Below are 14,176 nucleotides of genomic sequence, written 5' to 3' on the forward strand. Positions count from 1 at the left end.
CCTGGCCACCCAAAGGACCCACTGGTTCTCAGGAAAGCCTTTCTGATGCTTCCCATTAGCTACTCTTACCTCTTCAACTGCTAGCTCTTACAAATTCAAAGAGGGCAAGTGACTACCATTTTCCCTTCTGTATCTAATTCTCCTTCCACTTAGCTTTGTTCAGATTGGGTTTCTCCTTTCTGAAAAAGACAGAAGATGGGCTTAAATCAGGTGTTGGACCTTGCCACGTTATTATGTTGGGTTTTCCTCCTTGCCTTGCTGGTTACTGCTGGAAAAGCTTCCTCTGCCTTACATTCATATCAGATAACTTGAAGGCTTCCTGGTAGGCCCACAGACCTTCATTTTATCACCTTAAATAAAGCTTTCCTGAATTACCTTCTTTCTTCTATAGGATTTATCTTCAAACCATCCTGCCATAGTGCCAGATTTCAGCATGGTTTCCCTTCCTCTCCCCTTGCCACACATGCCTCAGATACTGAATGCTTTTATCATACACTTTCAGTAACAAGTAGTGTGATGTGAAGGTAGCCCTACTGCTACCTAACTGTACCTATGTTAGGTAGCCACCCCATTTCTGTCCTCCGGGCTGAGAGTAACGCACCACCTTTCAAACACAGTTCAGTCAAAAAACACTGCGTGTTGCCCATGGAAGGGGTGGAGATTAATTTGAGCTGATACTCATCTTTCCTCCTCTGCATGCCCTTTGGCTAATTGCTAAGTCATGTTTGCTGGCTCTGCAGAAGCAAGTCCATTTTGGAGGGGACCAGCTTGATAAACACCATAGAGTGGGAACAGGAGATGTGATTAAGTCTGTGTTTGACAGTGACAATCAGCATTATCAAGTGATGCTTCATTAGTCATGTGAAGAACTGGACAATGCTGTTGCTTTATTTTACAGCCTTCTGCCTCAGTTACAAATTCATACCCTGCCCTTGGTCCATATAGCTCCCGTCATAACACTGTCCTTCTGCAGTCTGTCTAAAAAAAAAAGTCATTAAGGTCTTTGATGACTCTTGATGTGTTTCACAGCTCTGCCTACACCCCTACACAGCTGTGTACCGCACCTGCCTTTGTTCAAAGGCACCAACTCAGCCAATGTGGCTTTAAAAAATGAAAGAAAACAAAAAGACTCAAAGTGCCCCACTCCTTAGTTCAGCTTAGCCTGGAAAAAGTCACTCCTTGTATGCTCTGTGCCAGTCACATGCTCAAAAACTACACTTGGTTCGCATCAAGAAGTTTCTTCTCAACACTGCTCCAGGAGAAAGCATAAGGTTCACTTTCCGTGGAATACATTGCATTGGTCCAAAAATAGTCTGATACTTCTTCAGCTTGTCTAAGAACAATTGAGCTACCTGTTTGAGAGAAAATCTATAGCTACAGGCAGGAACTATGCTGGAGCAAGGCAAAAGACAAATTAGCTCCTGAGCTGCAGCATGGTGCAAAGCGGCAGGAGGAAGGGGCAGGAGAAATTAATCAGGATGGGAAGCCTGAAGGTTGCAAGGAAACTGACACAGCGAAGGACAAGAGAGAAGCATGGACAGGCCTTGCGTATGTTCTCACAACCATGGACCACATATGTCTGGATGTGAACCAATTAGATGGGTGGGTCAGATACAAATAAGCCTGCATTTGTGAGAGATGAGGTAAGTCTAAACTGGCAGTGACACCACAAAGATTAGAAAATGACTATTTCAGACCTGCAGCTCTTCATGCAGCAGACTCTGGTTCACTTGCAGTCTGTCTGTGGTGGCAAGAAGGCTCCTCAGTGCTCCCACTGCCTTCTTCCAGCAAGGGCCCGCACTAATGCTGTTTACTTGGCTTTTGTACACTTTCCTCTGGGGGTGCCCATGCCATGACCTGTCCCATTAGGCTGCAGCTTCTCCACTCAGCTGGGGCCTGGGGAAGGGAAGCATGAGGCAGAGGCACATCAAAGCTTGCTGGTTCAGGAATTGCCCGGGACCAGCCTGGACGTGCCACTGCCCAGCCACTTGGGCAGCCTTTTCCCTCCTATTGAATGGAGAAGACATGACAGCATCAATCTTCACAGGATAACCACTGCCCAGGTGGAAAACACCCTCTTGGAATTTCTGTTCTTGGCTCTCCTCTCCCCACCTTTGCTCAACCAGATGATACTCTCTGGCAGCAACATTTCTGCAAGGAGTTTCTGGTAGGACACCCACAAGTGCTGCTGGAAGTGGTTGGGAAGCAAGGCGTGGGAAGTGGTAGGACTGATCTGCTTTCAGATACAGATCAGTGTCCCCTTTTAGAAGGGGCCTGTGCAGGTCATTTTCCAATGCTGCAGCCCTTGAAGTATCTATGGCATCCCCTTCATAGTCTCCTGTTGTTGTATGCAAGGGGGGAGAAATTCCCTACCCTATCACACAGGCTGTACCTGTCCCAAGGGGCGGCTGCCCTGGCTTGTGGTGGTCATGATGTCCTTGTCAGTAACCTGCATTCACAGTGATTTGTGACTGACTATAAGTGTGCCACCCATGCCTGGTGCCACCAGAGCTCTCCCAGGAAAGCCCCTTGCTGTGGCATCTCTGCCTGATGTTGACCCTGTAAGGGAGGCTAGGATAAAAGCAAGCTGTGCTGTGCACTCTGCTTCATGCAAGGCATCCCAAGGCACAGAGTGCAGCCATCCCTGTGGAGCAGCTAGGCTGGCCTACAGCAGAGCAGCCAGGGTGGCCCACTGGCCATGCTGGCAAGCCCTGTAATGAGTTTTGCTCCAGCATCATCCTACACAGGACAGTAAGGGGTCAGCCATGACCACCCAAACAAATGCAGATTGACTGCATAGGCTGAGGGGCTGACAAACATAAGTAGGAACGGGGTGTGCAGCAGCTCCTGGTGGGATCAGAAGCAGCGCTGCTTTCACACAGGTTTTGCTTAGCATAAAGGCTCCTCTGATGTTTCATGACTATCAAAGGCTTTGAAATTCACAGGAATTTCAAGGAAGGCAGAAGTTCATCTGAAATGAGAGAAAGATTATATTTTCCCTCCCACCGTATTTCCAACTTCCCAAGAATTTTCCTTTGAAGACTCCACTACTCCTAGAAATGTCTTTGTGATGTTTTTTTAAGCCATTTCCTATACAGGATCATCACTGCACAGCACAAGCAAACGGCAGAGGTTCAGAAAGCAAAGTATGGGGGTGAGAAGCGAGGGTGTTGGTGAGCTTCAGTTTCTCAACAAAACCACATCATCCCACCATGTAGTAGTGTGCCTGGGAAGCAAGTATACCAGATGTCCAATACTGGAGAGAGAGCGGACCCTTTCTGAGAGGCAAAACCAGGACTGAGCAGTGCCTTACTGCCTCATGGCTGATTAGGGCAAGAATACAGATTTGGGCTAAGGGAGAAATTCCACCTTTTAAAACTTTCTCCGAAGGGAAAAGGGTCTCACAGCGAGGCATTTTGCTTTGCAGCCCATGGAAGGGGACTCCTTTAACCAGTCTGATACCTGGCCACCAGGGAATAGAGAAGAGTGAGGCAGACTGCAGAAACTATGAGATGAAACTGCTCCTTTCCCTCTGATAAAATGGAGCTGGTGTTGAAGCTTTTACTCAGATTATAGTGGATCTGAATTCGTTTCCCCTTAAGCAGCAGCTACGGAGACAGGGCAGCTGGATTAAGTTTCATGTTCTTATGCAAAATGACTTAACTGGGTAGATAAAACTTCATATATTTGGGAAGCCTCATGTGTTTTCCTGAGACTTGATCTCAATAATGCTTTATGAATGCCTTGCTGATTGTTTAATGAGTTATTTTTCTCCCCCTCGGACTGTTAATAATAAATTGCAAGTAGAAGGAATGTACAAACTGCTTGAAATAATTCCTCTGACATGAGTTCTGCTGCAGAGCTTGCACTGTTTTGCCTCCTGCTACCTCTGAGCAAGTGCTTTAGGTGAGAATTTTGGGGCAGAGGAGTTTCCCCTGTTCTTGTGAGGTAGGAAATCTCTAGGGACCTGAAGGGCAATGAATGAGCTGCATTGGGGAAGGTCAGCTTCACAAGTACATGCCTTTGTAAATACGGATTCAGCAGGAACCAGCTAGCTTTGTGCACATTGTTGCATACCTCCCAGATGGACCTTCATTCTGCAAAGCAGAGCCAGGAGGGACAGAGAAGTTTCGTAGACAGGAGGGATAATCTTGTTTCAAGGCTGTGGACAGGACTAGGATCTCGCTGTCTATCTCACTAGCCATGGGTTTCAAGAGTGGTTCAGCACAAGCCTTATTCACCTTGCATTGGTTTTGCTGTCTGCAGGGCTCATGTCCAACCAAGCCAACTACATGGGGAGCCTGGGCAGGACACAGAGTTGGAGAACAATTCCCCCGATATGTATTAGACTTTTCTTCTAATCTAGGAAGATCTGCCCTTACAGCTGCCCATGTCCTTCAGCTCATGAAGGAGGGAGCTGAGCTGAGAAGCCCAGACCAGGACTAGAGTCAGGCACCCCACTGCTGGTGCCAACAACACCCACCCATATAGGAGTGTTATGTGGACAGATCTCTATTAAAAAGCTCTTAACTATAAAGGGGGGTGGGGGGGTGGGTTGAGGTGATGTTAATACCCGTGAGCTATAAGAACTTGAAGTTCTTAACAGCTGAAACTGTTTTCAGTATAATCCAGAGATTACAAAAGTCTGTCCCTTAGCACAGCTCACCATAGAGGCTTCATAGATCATTTCCCTTGCAGGGTTAAAATAACAGCCCACATTATACCCATAGGCATGTAAGCGAATCAAACTCAGCTATCCCAGTTACTCTGAAGCACTATGTTCACAGGGGCAAAAACAACAACATTAAAATAGAAGGACTGAGCACCAGAAGAGAGTAAATGAAAGATGGCATGAAAGACATGGAACGCTAGAATGTCAGCTGCATTTATAAACTTCCATTATTAGCCTTCACCTTCATCCTTGCCTTTTCCAGATGAAAGTGCTTTCACTTTAAATAGCACTGTGAAGCCACTGAAAACATCCAGTGGCGCAGTTTCCTGCATGCAGCCAAGCCACGCCATGCCTTGCATTCAAACCAGAGGCAAATGGCTTTCATAAACCCCAGCATGCTGGTACCACAGGTGGAGCTTGAAACCATGTAAAAACATTGAGGACATCCATTCACTCAGGGGAGTAAAGGTGGCAGAGCAGAGCAGCCTTTGAAGTGGTGAGATGGGCACTGTCCCACTCTATGGTGTAGGCAGGGTGGAGAGCAGGAAAGACAAAGGGGCTGGCATGCTTTGTGCTGTCCCCAGGAGCACAGGGCCACTTGTCCAGGGACAATCCCACGTGCTTCTCTGCCAAGCTGCTGCACATCAGCCCAATCAGCTCCAGCTGGCCAGGTTTCTGTGGGCAAGACAAGAGTTATCTGCAGCTGAAGTCCTGGTGGTGAGGTGTACAAAAGTTATTCAAATAAAACCCAATTCTGCAGCTTTAGAGGGAAATGCCAAATATAGAAAAAACATGGAAAGCTTCCTAATTACTTATACTGAGTGCTGGATCATACATGGATACTACAAAAGCATTCCTTCCGTTAGTAAGAATTGCATTAAAACTACTGTCCCAGGGTCCCCTCTGCCCAAAAGGCAGCCCTGAGGCACACCAACGCTGCAGGTTGACTTGGAGTCTCAAGTGAAGAACCATGAGACGGGCAGATGAACACTTTTGGTATTGCTCATTAGAGTGACTCACAGCTTAGTTAGACGAAGATTACTCACTGCTCCCTTCAGCTGATCAGAATCACCTCTTTCCAAAACTAGAACTAGAAATTGCAAGCAATGTAAGTCATCCTGTGCTGAAACACTGCAGTGCCACAGAAGGGCCAGGAGGGATGCTCTGGCTTTTCTGCTCTGTCGGCTTTCTCTACAGCTCCCACACAGTATTAACCAGCTGGTGGCACATCGGTTTCCCAAGACCACAGCTTTAGGGACTCCCACCCCCTGCACAGGGCACAGCCAAGTCACCGGCAGTCTCGGGGTTGGAGGCTGTGAGGTTTTAAGCCACTGAATAACATTGCTTCCCGACTGCCATTTGTGTGAGCCAAGCTGCTGGTCTGCCTTTCTCAAAGGACCCAGAAGTCACTGAGGTCATTTCAGGAGAAAAAAGATCCCAGAAAAGTGTGAAAGAAAGATAAATAATGAAGAGCGAGCCTGGGCAGCTGGAAAGCAGAGGCAAAAGGCAAGGGCTGGAAAAACAGAAATGACACCCAGTCTGAAAAGTGGTGGCTGGCAGACTTCTTTGCCCTTAAAGACATGTAGGTACCTAACTGCTGACCGACATCAAGGGTAAGGTAGATAGATATGTTTGTTCCTTTAAAACTCATGGTGTGGACTTCTCCCAGGCTGGCATCTTATCCTCAGAAATGACACACGAAGGGCAGATCCCCAGAAAGTTCTTCTGTTTCATCCCAGGTATTACAAAGTGGGGTATGACAAACATCTGAGGTACCCCTGTTCCTTTTTCTCTGCTCCAATAATGAATATTTTGATCTCAGCTGCTCTCCCCCACCTCCTTATCTACATAAAACCACCATTTTAAAAGCATTGGCTTTGGTGCTGCATTGCTGACTCCTGCGCTTGGGCAAAATTGCATCAGAAATCAGAAACCACTTGTGGGCCAGCATTTAATAACCTTGTATTAAACTGTGTGGTCATTATTGCCCTTGTGTTGCACTATGCTCTTGGCAGTCACTACAAGCTCTTGTAAAAATACCTACTCACGTCTATACTTTCATCATGCCGCTTTGCTAAAATAGCTCCTGTATGGAAAATGCTCTTCCATGATTAGTTCTCTCTCCCCAGCCATATTGCTTGTACAGCTGCTCCTCCTTTGGTTGTCAGACCCTCATGGCACCAAACCACTGACCTCTCTTATGTTTGGCAGGGATCTAGGAAGCATTTCTGTATTTCCCCACTATAGTAACATCATTATTTTTAGTATTTGGGATGTTAGAGAATAGGCAGAGAACAGAAAGGAGATTCTATCAAAAATACATGCTCCAGTTCTTAAAAAATGCCATGTTTCAGGCATTAGTTCAGCCTCTAGTTATTAGGGGCAAGGCTAAGATAAACCCTGTAACTAACAAACACTACAGCTGCTGGTTGAAAGATCTTTGGCCTTCCTGTAGCAAATCACAATAAAACATCTGGTGGTTGAAGTTATAGCTTATTTGTAAGGATGCCTTAAAGCAAAATCCGTAGGAGAGGGAGAGGAGGGAGAAAACGTCTGACCAGAAATGGTATTTAATCTATGGGGGAGCAGGTGATGACTTAGGAGATCCATGAATCCTGTTTTTACAGCCATGAAAATAACACCAAACACTGTAGTTCTACATTCAGGCCACCAAAAGAGAACGCTCCAAAAGTGAAGCCAGCAGGTGGGGCTGATTTTAATGCAAGGAGGAACCGTCTCTGAAGTTATCCATTTTCCTTTCAAAAAGATTCGTGCAGCAGGCAGGGATCAAGTAATTACTTTGCCCCTGTTCACAAGATATCTCAGAATAGTAACAGACCACACACCCAGGAGGTGATTAAAGGAAGTCAGGGGTCAGGAACACAGAAAAGCTTGTGATACAGAAGAGGAGATTTACATGGCCATTAATATTTCATGACTTACCAGACATGTGGTTCAGAACAAGTATCTGCACGATAAAGTGGAATTGTCTGCCATCAGGTTGCATATTTTAAGACATACCTGAGTCATAAAGGTATTATTTACATGCGTTTAACCATGATCAGAATGCAAAACTCTCCGGATCCTTGTACCTGTGATAAGGGAAACTGGAAGAACTGTCTGAGAGCTTAGCAGGATTTAAGTGGGGCCTCTGCCCTGGGTTAGACCTCTGCACAGAGTGAGTTTCAGCCTAAAACCAAAGCATAAGTAGTATTTTTCTTCCTGCAGGCCTATTTGGTCCAGTACAAAGGAAAAGAGCTACTGCATTGTTGGTACATCTCTTCAGGCATTATTCCAACCCATGAAACAAAAGTGCTATTTATACACAAGTTTATAGGCAGAAGACCTTGTATTCTCTGCCATTATACCCATTATAGCCACATCAAAGCTGATAATTACATTCTGGAGAAAAAACCTCCCATAAATGACTCCTTTTCTCCTAATAAAAAGAGCAAAAAGGGTCAAGGATCAAGCAGAAGTATTTCATCCCAGCATCTTGGCAATTGTGCTTCATGAGGTTTTATTCTGAGTGAACAGAGTTCACTGTGGCAGCACAAGCAGGTCCTTTCCTCAAACGCAATCAAAGCTGGGAATTTTCCCTGCCTGCACATGCGTGTATGTGGCTGGAATAAGCAAGAGGAGCAAGTGGTTCGGCTGATTCACCAGCAGAACCAGACTCTCCTGCTGCCCTGAGCCACTGATGCAACTTTGTGCCTGCCTTTGAAATACTGCTCTCCCTTTCCCAACCTGTCAGCAATGAGGCTCTTGACTTGAAAGGAACATTGAGAGCCAGAGAAACATTGCTAAATTGCCCCAAGGAGCTCCTCGAAGGAAAAAGGCATGTTGGCATTGCTGGTCAGAGCAGCGGCTACTTTCATTCTCTTAGAGTTCTGTGTGTGAATGAAGAAAAAGGAGAGGGAAAAGGAGGAGTTGTAGAAAGAACTAAAAAACAGACGGCACTGGAATTGCACCCAGTGTTTTACGGACAAGATATACAAGTCCTTGCTTGGAGAATTTATAGCTGAAATGAGTCTAATAGCACAGGGCCTGATGGTCCTGTCTGTGTGCATCACAAATTACTCACATGAGCAGCCTGACTGACTCCGTCTGAAGAATTCTTCAGCACACACACAGTCTGGCTCACAGTGATTAGTGACAGCAAACTGCAAGGGGAAAAGGGATGACAGAGGAGAAATTGCTCTAAGGCAACATTAGTTACTGCTTCCCTCCCTCCTAAAAAGAGCCAGAAGTCTGACTATTTCATTCATTGGTTTCAATTCTGTTTTAAAACAGGCACTTGCCAGAATGGAAATCATTTATTTCAAGGTTTCCTCACACAGGGAAGTCTGAAGACAAGCCCAGAGCAGCTGAGAGTCCTGCTTCATTAATGTAATTTATTATTATCACTGTGATGTACATGACAACTAAGAAAATGCGGTTGCTTACTGCACCAAGATAAAACATTTGAAGTGTCTGGACTGAAAAGCTAAATCCCCACTTCTCCACCTCCCACTATACTGAGGCTGGCCAAAAGTGTTTGTTAGCCGGCTGACTTGCAGTGGAGTGTGACCAAGGATAAATCAGCTAATACTGGGCTTTTCTGGGACTGGTGGTATGAGATGATTCTGTTTTATACTTACCTGCTAACACTGGCTCTTGCTTGAGAAACCCAAAGCTCTGTCTCACAAACCGCATGTATCTCTTTCCTTCAGAAGCAAGTAGAAAGATCGTTGCAAAACTGGCATCCCAATGTAACTATTCACAGCTACAAGCCTGAGGCTGCAAACACAGTTGATCTTGCATCAAAGGTAATTATTTTAAGGCATTTCAGTTTCAAACATCATAGGGTAGCCTGAGAGTTAAAACAATCAGAACCTCACATAATTGCAGAGGAGATCTGGTGTTTGTATGCTAAGGTTTGCACTAAGGACTAACAATATTAACAAAACAAAAGGCAACATCCACCTGGATGTGGATTAAAAAAAAGCTGCTGATTTTTAAGTTCAGGTCTCAAATTCAGATGGCGAACGTCACAAGTATCCTCTCCTACATCCAGTAACACTCACTCGCCTTTGTTTCAGAGTAACACTGAATGCCACCTCCCTGCATCTTTTTCCAGCCCCTTGAATTTACTGCGTATTATAAAAGATTTACATTTGTAAAGGGCATAGTGTGTTAAATCATCACTATATTGTAATGGTATCGGGATTGCTATTATCAAAATATCAAAGTTGCTCAACCTCAGCACACAAAAATCAGAGAGAATATCTGTGTGCTAGACTCTCCAGGAGGCTCTGTGAATGCCAAAGAGTTCTTGGAGTAGGCATTTTCCCAAAAGGCAGCAGAAAATTTAAACAAGGTTGGTATTTCGAAGCCTGACGATACTAACAATCCAATAAGTAAAAAGTGGCATGCTAACATACTGTAGTACTATCACCATGCCTGTCTCCCGTGTTGCACTGGGAAATTCTGACTTGTACCAAGCAGATTTGCAATACAATCCCATTTTGCCTGCCCTGGATCCCAAGTGTAAGCAGGATTCCCCGCTTCTACATTCCATTGGCAAACACAAAGCAGCGCTGTTCCCTGCAGCTGCATCTCTGTCTCTTCCCCTCTCCTTGGACATGTCAACTGTGAAAAACTGGGATGCAGCTCAGTCCATCCACAGTGAGCCTGCAGGATGGAGACAGTTATGAACACAAGTCAAACCAAAGCAAGAGACAGCCATCTCTGCTATTACTGGTACCCACCGAGGTAATCTGGTCTGAGACTAGGACTCAGCCAGCCTACGAGATTCTGTAATCTTTTTATATCAGGGGTTTGACTAAGAAGTCAAGGTATTTTGTCTTGCTTACATGCTTTAAGTACATTCCAGATTGTAAGACACTTGAACACTGTGATGATACTAGAGAGCACTCAGCATTGTAGTATCTGAGCACTCCAGAGTCTTGAATGCCATCATCCACAGCTGATGCTCTACTGGGGTACTCCTGTTAACTTCATTTCACTGATGGGGAACTGAGGTACTAAGATTCAGAACAAGAGCAGTGAAAATACTTGAGTGAAACGGTACTGAGCTTCCTTATGGGTAACTGGGGAATGCAAAAGGCTAAGTTAGGACCATATGGATTGTGCACATGAAAAAGAGACACATACCCAAGCAGCTGAGCTGCTGGGCTAACTATAGGTGCGGGTGGAAGACAGGCATTTATTGACAGTACTTTTCCCCCTGCACTCAAGCCAGGTATGTTGTTTCTGGGGGTACTGAGGACTTTCTTTTTTGTTGATGTTATCGCTAAAACCAGACAGAAGATAAGGAGATAGTGTTTTCCCTATGAAATAACATTAAAAGACATTTTTGATGAAAACCTATGTAATCATACTCCATATTTTGACACCTGAATAAGGCCTAATTCCCACTTCAGGTGAGTGTTTTTTCATGAATTTAGCTACAAGGGTGCTGTCAAAATTGCAAAAATCAGCATCGAAAAAAGGAACATCTCAAACCCAGGTGTTCCAAGTGTTACATTTGTGCCCTTCATCATGGAGACATTCCTCTTCCATCTGCTTGAATGGAGTCATGTATATTTAAAACAGCCTTTCTAAATAATGTCACACTTGCACATCCTGGATTTAGACCTGAAGTCTTGCTTGTAGTCTTTCTGTACCAAGAATGAATTGTGTCACCTCCTAATGTCTATGAAATTTAAGAGAGTGCAGAAGGGGGCAGGGCAGAACCTTAGAAGAAAAGAACATGAAATTCAAATTAGGCTGAAGAAGTGAAATATTTCCAACAGAGAAATTAACAAGTTTGCTTAAGATAACAGGGAGATATGGCAAACCAGCTCTTCAAGGACAGAGAGCATTTTTATTCACTTAAAATTCCAGCCTACAGACTCTTATGAACATCTTGTCAGCATAGCACAGGCTTCTTGTCAGTGCTGTTCTTGTTTTGGTTTGCCTTCCTCCTGGCTCATATAAAGTCCAAAGGAATTTTATTCACCTGTCCAGGACAGGATTCAAAGCTCTGACATTACCATTATTCCTTATCTTCTTTCAGTGCAGATAGGTAAACATTTCCTACTTTCTCACAGAAACAAAGCTGAAGATGTGCTTCATTCATTGACTTTCGGGGAGGGGGGAAAAATATCAAAATCTTCTCTTCACTAAGGTGATACAGGAAAAGTCACATAAGAGTGTGCAAGTGGTGGCCTTGTGCCCTGCTCTGCAGTGCTGGATCCACCCTCTACGAATGATCCAGAGACATACTTGAGTAGTACGCATGTGAGGATCTCCAGATTGCACCCATCTTAAAAATAAGGTATGGATTTTGCCATGCAATTAACATCCAAGAATCTCAGAATTGGCAACAGATGTGTAAGCTTCTGGTAGAATAACAAACCATGCTTCCTGCATCACTATTTTACCATGTATTACCTAAAATCTGAAGCCAAGACCTAAAAACCTCCCTTTGAAAAACATTGTGCTCCATGCAAAAGCATGTACGTAGGAGTGCTTTGCAGTATCTTGCCATTTTACTTCCTCCAAACTGTACAAGGTCCCATGAAAACCACCCTGCATGGAAGCCACAGTTGAAGCAAGTAAGTTAAATATTACACTATTATTACCCTGTGCATTTCTAATGCATGTAATACAGTGAGACTCCAAAATAGCGATCCTAGAATCTTTATCATAAACGTTTCCCATAATACTCTTGGTCACTTAACCTGCCTTTTTACTGCAGCAATTTCAATTTAAAAATATCCCTGTAAAACACTGCCCTGCAAGGTAGAGATTGATACATTTTTCATGATATTAAAAAGATCTGTATATAAAAGATGGGTTTCATTTTTGTTATTTAAGACTATGAAAGCAGGCCAGAAGTAACACTGGGACAATTGCTTGCTGAATTACTGACAAGAAGTAATTCAGCAAGAAGACCTGGGGTCTTCCCAGCTTCAGGCAGTGGAAGTACCACGTGTTTCAGAAAAGCCACCCTCAGGGAACTGAAAATCCATCCACAGAATTAATTCTGAAAGGCTCCCACTAACAAAAGTAACTTCTCTACTTAGCTTCTTGTCTTCATAAGTGATTTACAAGTATCCAAGATTGAGAGAAAGCACCTTAAGTGATAAGCTGCTGAACTGATGCCATGTTGAGAGGCATGCCATTATTTGGTGTTTTTTTCTTGAACCTCACTACTGAGTTTATTCAGTTTACTATTCCTAGTCGATCTTGTTTGTTGCTGAAAACACTTTGAAAATGCAGTGACAGAAAATAAAAAAGGCAAATATATGCTATGCTATTTTGTAACAACGACTTTAAAATGCCTAGTTTGAGGAATTACTGGTGACTTGGGATTGATAATTTTTAAAAGAGTTCAACTCAACAGGAGCTGTTAGTTGTCTATTTTTAACTGTTTGAGAACTCAATAGGGACAGAGAGAAAAACAGCTAGATCATGTCTGCTTATGTTGGTAGACCTGAACGCCAAAGACAGTAATTTCAGACAATGAGTTTTGCACTCCTTGATACAAATGCTTCTCATTACTTTGACACAGATAATGTTAAGTTTGTATTTCCTCAAGGGAATTACAGTAACTGCAGTAAAAACATTCAGGAAACATCTCATAATGTTAGGCCATCCTCCACTTACACAGAAAGCATTGGTAGAACAGTAGTAAAATCCATCAACAGAAACTTTCCAATCATTAGATTCCACTTCTAGCTTTATTTTGTAGACCAGTTAATGCAGTTCCTAGCATGAACAGGATCGTAAACAGGCATTACTGACTTAGTGCAAGAGATAAGGAATTACAGTTCTGTTTTCCAGGAATATAGATGGGTTTGCACAGCCAGACAGCACAGGAAGTGAGGCTGTGCCCACACTTCAAGCCAGGACTGCACTGCACAGGCATGCTTGCATTGCCATCCAAAGTAACTGCAACAATGTCGAGGGCCTGGAGTGGCACACGCTAAATAGCATCTCTACGTTGTGTGAACTACTGAGATTTAAGCTAGCTGAGATATAACTATGTGCCGTCACTTGGTTTGATTCATCATGGAAGCTATTTTGTAATGCTAAGTATGCAAATTTTATTTCCTTCCTGGAGGAGCACAGGAGAGGATGTGGGCCTAAATGTTGGTATTCAGCTTCCTCTCCCCTATTCTACCAGACTCCTGAAGATGCCATATTTCATCTTATCCACTGTACACTTACATCTGAAGCAAACCATTTTTCATTTGAACAGTGTAAAGCAGAAAGACTTTGTAGCAAATAATACCCTGGTAAAGAAATTATGTTAAACTATCATCACATAAATATTACTGAAATTGTTAAAACACCATGATCTGTTTCTTCTCCAGAGTGTTTCTCACTTGGTTCATACTAGATAGGGTGTCAGATTTGTTATAATTTTCTATAGCAACCAGAAACCCCCACCCAACAAGTATGCTACTTTACTACAAAGTAGTACTCCTCTTCCTTATTTTGCTCTATGCAGTT

Source organism: Lathamus discolor, chromosome 5 (genome assembly GCF_037157495.1).
Source record: "Lathamus discolor isolate bLatDis1 chromosome 5, bLatDis1.hap1, whole genome shotgun sequence".
NCBI lineage: Eukaryota > Metazoa > Chordata > Aves > Psittaciformes > Psittacidae > Lathamus > Lathamus discolor.